This window comes from Cornus florida, unplaced genomic scaffold, assembly GCF_030987335.1.
Source record: "Cornus florida cultivar Cherokee Brave unplaced genomic scaffold, ASM3098733v1 CherokeeBrave_3.0.0_Hap2_Chr01, whole genome shotgun sequence".
In the NCBI taxonomy this organism is placed as follows: Eukaryota; Viridiplantae; Streptophyta; class Magnoliopsida; order Cornales; family Cornaceae; genus Cornus; species Cornus florida.
In genome coordinates this window covers 25,339,716-25,351,215 of record NW_026775571.1, presented here as the reverse complement: position 1 = coordinate 25,351,215, position 11,500 = coordinate 25,339,716, and positions in this window count along the sequence as shown.

The following is an 11,500-nucleotide window of genomic DNA, read 5'->3' as shown; positions in this document are numbered from 1 at the left end:
CCGAAACCATACTGTTTCAACTTCCAAACCGTCAGTGTAATCCGACCCAAGGCACCTCTAAGGCGTTACGAAGGGGGGATTGGCTAACCATCCACGACCACAAGGCACCTCCAAGGTGTCACGAAGGGGGGATTAACTAACCATCCACGACCACAAGGCACCTCCAAGGCGTCGCATCCGGCCTGGTTAGCTCAACCACACTAGGGTCTCTCCCTAGTCCCCTCTCTAGACCACACTAACACCACGGACCATAAGGCGCCTCCTAGGCGTCCGGGTTTTTCACAAACATTTTTCAAAAACTTTTCCCCAAAACAATTTCATTAGTTTTAAAAAATATACTTTTCCCCTTTTTCTATCCCAATGGATGTATAAATGCTTCATGATTCCAAATGCCAAATTCAACAACTATATTCCATCCATCTTACCCATATCATAATCACAACTTGTAAAAGAATATTTTAAACATTTATTTCTACGATTATGACATCAATTTTCCATGGCAACTGAAATACATAAAGTAAATAACTTGTCATTTCTAAGCATGCTTCTCACTACAAGGATATAACTAAATTTACAAACTCATTTATCACATAGCATATATCCACCACTTTAGATATAATCAACCATAATCACATAGTCAAAATAATTGAAATTAAACATGCTTATAGTCAATTTAAGAAGGAAAATTCACATAAAACCTAAGAAATTATGAATTAGAGCACCCCTACCTCAAAAGTAGCCAAAATACATACCCGGTCGGAAAAGTCAACACCGGTCAACGCGGTCAATGCCAGTCAACAAAAGTCAACGTCGGTCAATGGCTGCAGAATAGAAAACTGTTTGGTGGGAATGTAGCCGTCGACGAAGAGATTCTACTGTTCTAAAGGCTCAACTCCGGAAACCGATTCTAAGTGGCCCAAAACCCCCTCCGAAGCCTTAGATCAGAAAATTTCAAAAATTCGCAAAATAGTCACCGCTCCCCCAAAAATTAAATCCTTTGACTAGAGAAAGACGAGAGGAACATTTTTCATCAAGGAACTAAGACCGGAAACCCGACCGATTGGCCGGAAGATGGAAGAGCAAAATTGAAGCTCAAAGAAAAAGAAAAAGAAAACCGAGGGAGAGAGATACTGCATGAGAGTGAGACATAACAGATGGTCTGGTAATGACCAAAAAAAGTCATTATAATGACTAAAGCCCCTATGGAGCCCACGACAACAAATTTTACATTTAACATATATATATATACATATATATAATTGGTAATATTACTTGGGTCTGAACTCCCAAGCCCTAGGTCAAAGTTTCGAGACTGGTAGAGAGAAAAGAAAGGGGAAAAAAAAAAATGGTTGTTATTAGAAGCTTTCTAAATAGTCTAATGCTTGAAATTAAAAAAATTTCCCTATGAATATCTGACCACTTCATATTTCTTCCTTTGTCCAGAGATATGATTTGGGCACAATGATAGAGTGCTCTTAGCACATACCAAGCCTATAGCTCCGTGCTTTACAAGAAAAATGCAAAGTGGAAATTCTCTGAGGAGATATATACTTTCCCTATTTCTGCTTTAGTCCCAAAAAACTGATGTTTACAGGATTTGAAGCATGGCCCATGCTCAGGATTATAATCTCAATTATTTGAGGGAAATAACAAGTGAAATATACGCTTCTCTTTCTTTTAGAACAAACCTAGTAATCAACTAACCATCTTATCCTTCAACCACAGAGCACTTGCCTACCAGATTCTTTTGCCAATGGAACTTAAGGCTATAATATTTTGTTCTTGTTAATCAATTATGACATGGCATGAGTAAAAATAATTGCAATATCCACAAGCAAAATGTGAACCCCACTAAAGAACATGTATTAATAAAGTCACAGAAAGTGAAGCTATGGTATTCTAAGTCCAAAACAATTTATATGAAATTCTTGAAATTATTGGGACATATAATTCAATACCAAATTAAAGCAGTCAAAAATTTCAAAAAGTAATCTTATTCTTCAGGATAAGGGATTCCTATCTTCTAAAGCAGTTTGAATAACTGAAACCAAAAAAGAGCCCTAACCATCTAATCTATACAAGATCCACAGAAAGGTAACCAGATAAAAAAGACACTCTAATAAAAAAGAAGACAATATTATTTCTACACAATTCTGTTATGCTTTGCATGAAAGGCACTTATCATGACCACACTGGACTTCAAGGCTTCAACTGTAGAATGAGTCCCTTAATATCTAGAAGGAATCACCAGTCACCATATAGTGGTAAGTTAGAAGCCTTTCTTGGTTCTATATAAAGGGTTCTACCATTGTAGCCTTGATATAAAAAAAACCAAGATAAAGCACATTTCTTCTGCGTTTGTCTGGAAATGGCACCACAACCAGACCTTGTGAAGATTAGGTTGGAAGCCTTAACTCAACTGGACGCATGCTATGGACGAAAGGGGAGGCCTTCTGAAAGAACGACTATGCAGCCCTATGGAGATGAGCGGACCAAAGTTCCTTTGATGGAAGACATTGTTGTGGACTTTAAGGCAGCAAAATTGTATAACAGAACACTTATCGTGGATTATCGCAAGAGAAAGCCTCTTCATATGGCTTAATAAGCTCTTTTTAGTTAGTACTTTACATATATCGGTTGTGGTATCGGCTGCGGTATTAGTTGCGGCTGAGTAGTAATGGTGGCCCTCAAGGCCCTCTGCCATAAGCGATTCAATACTAGTTCCTCCAGACTTTCACCCTCTTCAACGGGTGCTTCCATATTATCCCTCCTTGTAGGAACAACTCTTGGGGCAATTAAATCCCGAAGAAGTGTGTACTCATCAACTGGCTCCGCCGGATTGGAGCTCGAGCTCTCGCCAACATCACCCCTTATTGGCCTAGGGCCAACTTCCCTGGGTTCCTCATGCTGTGACATTGTTCTATAAAACAAAGAAAACGATTCAATAACGATAACACCAAGATCCAACCGTGAGCACCTCAACACAAAAGGACACTATACTAACACTTAGCATGCAATACTATTCAATGAACGCATTAATATAAACATATAAGCACATAAGCACGTAAGCATGTAAACAAGTAAACAGTTAAGCATGCTTTTGCACATAGCTAAACACTTTAACAATTAATCACATAAACTATGCAAATGACTTCCCATGCAACCCCTATTTAGGCCTCTACCCATCGTCCTAGTGGTTTTCGAACCAAGGCTCTGATACCAAATTTGTAACGACCCTAACTGATGCCAAAAATTTTAAAAAAAATTGGCATGACTTCCGCTAAAAATCGTCCTACAACAACCTGTTTAAAAAACATTTTTAACATGTCCCAACACAATAAACATTTAATACATTCCATGGTGGTACAACCACATACTATATCATCCAAGTATCATAATTACAGTCCCAAAATACAAGATTAAGATCAAATATCTATACTTTACAAGCCTATAGGTATAATTATAATATTCAAAGTCCATAAGCCATCGTACGAAATACATTATGCTTAGTCTTACAAAAATAGAGTGACCCAAGTACAAAAACAACAAAATAAGCTCCTAATCCATACTAAGTCTGTGGTAGAATGTCATCCACCACTTCTTTCTTGTTTCCTGTAAAAAAAAAATGTTAAATAAAAGGGTTGAGCAAAATTGCTCAGTAGGTGGTGCCTAAGATACACCTCTTGTGTCCCCGTGAATCCAAACAAGGAATAGGACAATAGGAATTTGGGGTCATGCAAAGCCGGAAAAACACAATATCAATTTTAAGTTCAAAACAAATAAATCTCGTGCCATAAATGCAATGTTAAGCATGTCACTCCCCATTTTTAGAAAAATATCATCACTTCACAAACTGTTAATATAACTCGCCCTTTGGTGACTCTGCAGCGACACGAGAGAAGGATTGGCTACTATCCCTGACCTTTGGTACCTCCGCAGTGTCATTTGGGGCCCAGATAGCTCAACCACGCTAGGGCAATCTCCCTAATTCCCTCTAGGCTGTATTAACACACCAGCCATTTGGTGACTCCGCGGCGACCGGGTTTTTCTCAAAAACCGTTTCATCAAATTCTTCCAAAAATCCCTTTTTCATCTTTTTCAAATCATTTCACCCTTTCCATACACCATGCTTTGAATGCATGCTTTGAATGCATGTTACATGCCTTTTTAATACCATAAAAATTTGGGAAAAATTAATGTTACACTACTAGCATGCTTTCTCATAGCAATTTTTAACAATTTAATGAACACAACAAGCATAGAAGATCACAATTAGGCATACTTTCCATGTAAAATAACAAATACACATAATAGCATGCTTCACATACACAATTAAAATCATTTAAGAGATTATCAGTTCAAATCTAGCATGATTGACAACAATTAAAGTAGGGAAACTCACAAAGGAACAAGAATTTGAGTATCAGGGACCCCTACCTCTAAAGCAATGAAAAACCCCAAATTGATGCCCTAGATTTCGAAAATTAAGGAGTGCACCAAATTAGAAATTGCTCCTATCAACTTGTAGGCCACGCCGTGAGCTTCAATTTGCCGCAAACGGCACTTCAACATACCAAGAGATGAGGAATTAATCAAGCTTAATTGTGTAGAAGAAAGAAAAAAAAAAAAAAAGCAAAGAAAAGCAAGCGGTCGAAAGGGAGCACGCCGAGAGAGAAGAAAAAAAAGAAAAACAGTGAGTCTATCATGACCCATTACCCATCTTATGGACTTAATATTGGAGTGGGTCCCACCCATTTTTTTTCTTTTCTTTTCTTTTTTTCTTTTGCTTTTAAATTACACCTCACACACAAATATATATATAAGAAAAACTTAAACATTACAAGATCTTAGCTAGTAGCATAAATATTGTACCATAATATCACCAAAGGCTATATCTTAGTGGTCTCGTCTTCCAAAATGGAAGAGGGCTCACGCCCTCATAAAAACATAAGTGATTGTGTAAGTTTCTTGCCAAGATATATATATATATATTCTTCCTTAATCTATTTATTTATTGACCATTTACTTTTAGTCCTAACAATACAGACTTCAATTCTGTACCTATATCATATTGATTTGGCTAGATATTTATAAAATTAATTGGATTAGAAAGAACCACCTCAAGTTGAATGAATACAAAATTAATGGGATCAGAATGACACACTTGGTCATGGAGTGGAATCAGATTCACTTATGACTGAATCCCCCCATATTACCCAAATTGTGTTGGGGTGGATTAGGATTGGATGAGAACTGCTTTAAGTTGGGAGGAATAATTAGTATCAATTAGTTCTTGATTACTTTTTAGACGGAAATTTGCGCACAAAGAAAAGGATCAAATGAGGAATCAAATCTATTTGAAAACTGAATTACATCTTTTATGTATGTTCATCAGAAGCAAATATCCCTATTTTATTTTCAAAGTGCCATTTGCAAAGCTACTAGTGAAATGTTCAGATGACTCATTTTGTAAAGCTACTACATTTCTCCATTCTTAACTGAACTTTAGCTAGAAAATGTATCTATATTGGTCAAAAATGTGATTAATAAATACCATCATATTGTTACCAAACTAGATCTGGAAAATTTCTCTTCACATGCATGGTCTATTCAAAAAAGAATAGCATTTACACTTGCTACCATTGTTCTCATTCATGTTTCTAAAGCTTATGGTGTGAAGCTCCCATGAACTTCTAATTTGTTTATGTTCTGAATATAACTAAACAGCTCATACAATAACTTTATTCAAAATAAGAAAGTTAAATGCAGAAAAAAAAGTCAATGTCAATCCATTTAGGATTTTAGATCATGTAGACAAGTGTTACCTATACAAGCCCATGCTTCTTGGAAGGGGGGAAAAGTGCAGCCTCGGTGAAGACTGTTGCTTATACATGGTGATCACTGATCAGATAGATGGCTGGCATTAAAATTTTCATAAGAATATTTTAGGAAACATGACAAAAAAAAAAAAAAAGTATGAACAATTATAATTGCTTTCTAAACTCAAGATCAGAAAAAATGAAATTGTCATTACTTGGCAATTATATACGGTACAAAAGGAGATTAAAAGATATATATATATATATATATAACATTATGCAATATACGTACAATGGTATATCAGGTATAATAAGAGGCCCTCATAGCACATACCAATCCAGTACAAAAAAAGTTGCAAAATTTGTTTAAATAATATTTACTTATCAAAAAAAAAAAAAAAAGGTTGCAAAATGGAAGTTCTCTAAGAAGATACCTTCCGTTGATTCTCCTGGTTCAATTCCCTACACTTGTGTCTCTGTCTTCACAAACTTCCATTGCCTCTGAAGCTCCAAAATCAGAGGCCTTTGTTCAACTTCAGAAGTAATTCAAAGTTAAAAAGTAGTCATTCCATGTTTAAAAATCAAATTAATCCTACAAAGGTTTTTTAATTTTTTGTTGCATATTATTTAATTTTACACTAAATATTTCAATGAATAAATGTAATAAAGAATAGGGATTATTATATATAAATGGTTCTAATGGCCCAAATTTACCATTTGATAGAGTCAAAGTTTCATAATTTTGAAAAAATGGAGTTGACCAAACTGTTGACGTGGACATGGAAAAAAATGTTCACTCTCACATAAGTACCACTTTTAAGCACATAGTACTACCTTTTGTGCACACAGGTACCACCTTTTGTACATCAAGTACCACTTTTGTTTTGGGCACAGAGATACCATTTTTTTCATATAGGTACCACTTTTCGTGCATCAGGTACCTGATGCACAAAAAGTGGTACCTATGTGAATAACGTACCTGATGCACAAAAAGTGGTACCTGCATGCATAAAAAGTGATACGTATATGTCTAAATGTGGTACTTATGTGAGGGTTAACATTGTTTTTTCATGTCTTCATTTTTTCGAAACTATGAGACTTTAACTCTATTATAATGTTTGTGATATATATGTATATATATATATATATTTAATGTTAAAAGAAATAAAGCTAGTGGGCCCCACCAATACTTTAGACACCACAAAAGGGCCTAAAGGCCTTTGACTAGACAGTTTTTTCTCTCTCTGCATATCTCTCTCTCTCGTCCGATTCCAGTAGCTTCTTTTCCTTTTCTTTTCTTTTTTCTTTTCCAATTTCAAGCTTTGATTCCTCCTTCCATACTTGAAATTTTTGGATACCGTTTGCGGCAAATCGAAGAGCACGGCGAGATCTACGTGTGAGTACCAACAATTTCAGTTTTGATGCACTCTAGGGAGTTCAAAATTCAAGGGTTCTTGGGCTCAAATTGGGGGTTTTCGTCAATTTGAGGTAGGGGTGTTCTAATCTACAACTTCTTGGCCTTTTGTGAATTTTTCCTCTTAAATTTGATCCAAAGCGTACTAAATTTTGATTACCTAGCTTGTTGTTGTTGTTGTAGTTATGTATAATTAAAATGATAAATGTGTTCCATGTGTTAATTGAGTCTATTTTCATTACGGTAAATGAGCATGCTTAATGTTTAATATGTTGTTCGTTCTATGATTATTTATTTATTTATTGCCTTGAAAAAAAATTGATGCTATAGTTATAAATAAATAAATAAAATAAATGAATGTTTAGAAATTCTTATTGAATTGTGATGATGATGTAAATGGAATGTGTGAAAGCCTATAGTTGAATTGATAATTGAAACACACACATTTATGCATTCATTGGGAAAGAGAAAGGGGGAAAAGTATTTTTAGAACAAACGAAATTATTTTGGGAAACATATTTTCTAAAACAGTTGCCAAAACTGGACGCCTAGGAGGTGCCTAGTGGTCCGTGATGTTGGTGTAGTTTAGAAGGGAATGTAATTGAGTTAACTAGGCCGGATGTGACGCCTTGGAGGTGCCTCGTGGTCGTGGATAGTTAACCAACCTTCCTTTCGTGACGCCTTGGAGGTGCCTTGGGTCGGATTACACTAACGGTTTGGTTGTTGAAACGGAATTGTTTCGGAAATGGAGAGTGGCATAGGCATGACATTGCACTTCATGGTACATGTGGGAAATATGTGGTTGAATGTTATTTATACCATGCTTGTTGTTGTGATTGAGATTATGTTTTCCCCATGGTATGACCCCGTCCCTTTTTATCCATTCTTTGTGTGGGATTCACGGGGATATAAGAGGTGTCTTAGACATTTCCTACTGAGCTTATGCTCCCCCCCATTATTTTTTAACATTTTTTTCATGGAAGAGAGGTGGTGGACGACGATCCACCACAGGTTTAAACGAGCTTGAAGACCCATTTTATTTTGCTATCTTTTGTATTAGAACCTTAATATTTTGTAATGTACTCTTAATTATTTTGTGAAACACTAGTTTAATGGGTACAATGTTGTAAGCTATGGACTTTTAAATTCTAGCTACATTTTATGGATTGTAACTTGATGTAACTAAGATGTGTTTTTGTTTAGATGAAGTGGTGGAAGGGTATTTTTTATATGTATGTAATTATTTTGGGAATGTGATGTAATACTTGTATTGTGCATTGGGACATGATTGGTTATTTTTAAGGCCCAGTGAGGCTATTGCATCTATTTATGTATTTTAATAGGTTGTAGAGGGACATTTTTTGCGGAGGTCATGCCGAAATTTTTATAGATTTTATTATTATTTTGATATCTTTTCGGGTTGTTACAAATTGGTATCAGAGCGATGGTTTGAATAACATTAGGACGACGGGTAGAGGCCTACCTAGGGTTGCATGGGAAGTTGAATTACAAGTTTATATGCTTATGTGTTAAGGTGTTTAGTTGTTTAAAAAGCATGTCCAACTGCTTAATTGCTTATGTGTTTACGGTTTTGAAATGCATGCTTATTTGCTAAGTGTTTACATGCTTATGTGTTTAAATGCCAGTATATATAAATGAAGTGTATATGTTATTTGAAAGCATGTTAATTGTGACAAGATGACAAGTATGAGAGATGTGGTGACGGCAAGTAGTAGTCACGGTGTGTGGAGTTACATTTTTGTGATAATATGGCAAATGGTAAGCACGGTATGTGCAAGCATGTTTCATATAGTATTGTGGATTATAGTCATTTTGTGTGTATATATATGACTCAATGTAATTATATGTATATGCAGTTAAACATTGGCATGGTTGTTAGAACGGCAGAGTACTGGATGAAACAGAGTTGGTTGTGTGAGTTTTAACCTGAGTAAGTGAGGAGCTCGGTTGCTCCAGGGTTTTTGGGTGCCGGTTCTTATCAAATGAATGACGTGGGCTTCTAGCTCGTGGATTGAGTTATTTGGTGTGTAGTCATTTCGATTTTCTTAATGCATTTTGTGCGGTGCTTCGAGCACGATTTTAGAACGGGTTCATATTTTATGGCACGGTGTCCGTAGAGAGTGTGAGTTTAATGCATCGGTGGATGGGTTCCTGTGACCGTGGAGATCGAGTGTGTGAGTGAGGGTTTCGAGGGAGAAAGGTATGACCTTAGAAGGTCAGTGTTTGTGACTTGGGTCACAGTTTGGTGCAGAGGTTCTTTTCGAACCAGTCGTGGTAGGTGTGACAGAAGTTGTTTGAGTCACGAATGTAGTCTATGGGATGTAGATATATATCATCTGGTACGGTCTGAGGAGGCGTGTTGGTTCTGACTGTCGTGGGTACGTGTTGGATTTTGTAGGTCTGGGGTAATATAGGACCGGTTGTAGTGTGAGGAGCATTTTGTGTCTTATAAGAGTCTATTTTGGAGATTGGGTTGTCAATGAGTGATTCTCATTTTAGATAGTTGTAGGAGCGTGTTACGGGTAATTAACTCTCTGTGAGTTGATTACATGGTTCGGTGGATGAGTGGGGTTATAGGTTGTCACAGTTGTCGAGAGAGTCTCGAGGTAGTGTATAGTGGTTAGTTTTAGTTGTATAGAGTAGGATTGCAGTATAAGGCAGGTTGTATGAGGTCATTGAAGTACTTGGTCGTTTACGGATGAAGTGATTGATGGTAGGTACGGTGTTACCAAATAGACTGTGTTCTAGGATTTGAAAGTTGTGGACTGGAGTTGGATTTTATGTTATATCTGAGGTATCAGGAGATTGTGCTTGGTGTTTGAGGATTCGAAAAGGTAGACAGATGATTAGAATGATTGGGACAAGGTTGATTTTGTGGGTTTAGTTGTTAGCCCCATTTAACCTTTGTTGGGGCTAAGGGTGTTCTGAGGAACGGCGAAGAGGGGAGGTAATGGTGTTGAACATAGGGTATTAAGTTTTCTTGTTTAGGCATGTAGATTGCCTTAGAAAGAGTGGTTTAAGTAGTTGGTTAAGTATTAATGATTGATTACATAGTTAGTGGTTTTGAGAGACTATTGGGTGTTAAACATTTTGAGATTTGTGCTCATTTTGTTTTGAGGGTTTGTTGGCATGACATTATTGCATGGAGGTTCTTTTCTAATAGTAAATAGTGGTCATTATGGGAAGTATCGAAAGTAATGCTTATTTTCTTGTTACGATAGTATTATCTTAAGGATGTTGGAAGAAGAATTACTTGGTAATAGCTTGATGGTCCGGTGGGATAATAGGTTTGAACTGTTGATTTGGATGAGTGGCAGTGAAGGTGTTATGGTATGATGTTTAGAGATGATAAGCAAAACGGCTTAAAGTATAATCTGAATGTAGTTTGGGGACTATGAATTGTTTGTTGAATGTTGTCGGGTAGGTAATGGGGTTGTGCGCCAGTTAAGGCAATTGTGGTCAGCTTAGTCTTTAGAACCAGATGAAGAGGTGTTGCTCTGTAGGCATCTTTTTCTTTTGAAGCGTCAGTGGGTTGTTATGACTGAGGTCATGGGTCTTGTGTGCACGGTGATCGAGGTAGTGTCGTTTGGGTAGGTAGAGATGAATGGATGGTAAAGTGTCATTTTATAGCGTAGAGGTTGTCGGTTGGAAGTGACTGATTCTAGGTAGAACGGGATGTGTTGTCCGAAGGGTTGTGATTGTTTCTAGTGATAGTGTGCCGTGAGCATTGGTGATTTTATCTAGTTGGTTTTGATTAGAGTAGGCGTTGTAGAGTAGATTATGTGAGGTTTCTGTGTTGGTAGAGCGTTACGGTCCGTTGGTGGTAAGGTTACCTGGAATCGAGGTCGTAACCCCATGTGCCCCAGTTGGTTCTTCTCCTTGTGTGTAGGGAGTTCATTTCGTCTTAGGTGGGATTGGGTGTCCATGGTTGGATGATTGGTGAGTAGCGTGTGATAGGTTATCGGGTGGATTCAGGTACGAGTTGTCAGTCTCTTGTGAGAGCGGGGTCGTTACCCTTTCTATTTGCTCTAATCCTGGCAAGGATGTCGTTTGTCATGAGTCTTGTTCTCCGTTTACAAGTTGTGCACGTCTGTGGGTGGATGGACATGTGTGTGGTTGTTATGTTGTTAGAGTTTATCGGTAAAGGTTTGGTTAGTTTGGTCGACTCACTCCCATGGAGGGAGATAAAGTCGTTGGTTTTTAGTAGCGTTTGTTTTGTAAATGGTCTTGATCGGTGGAATGTGAG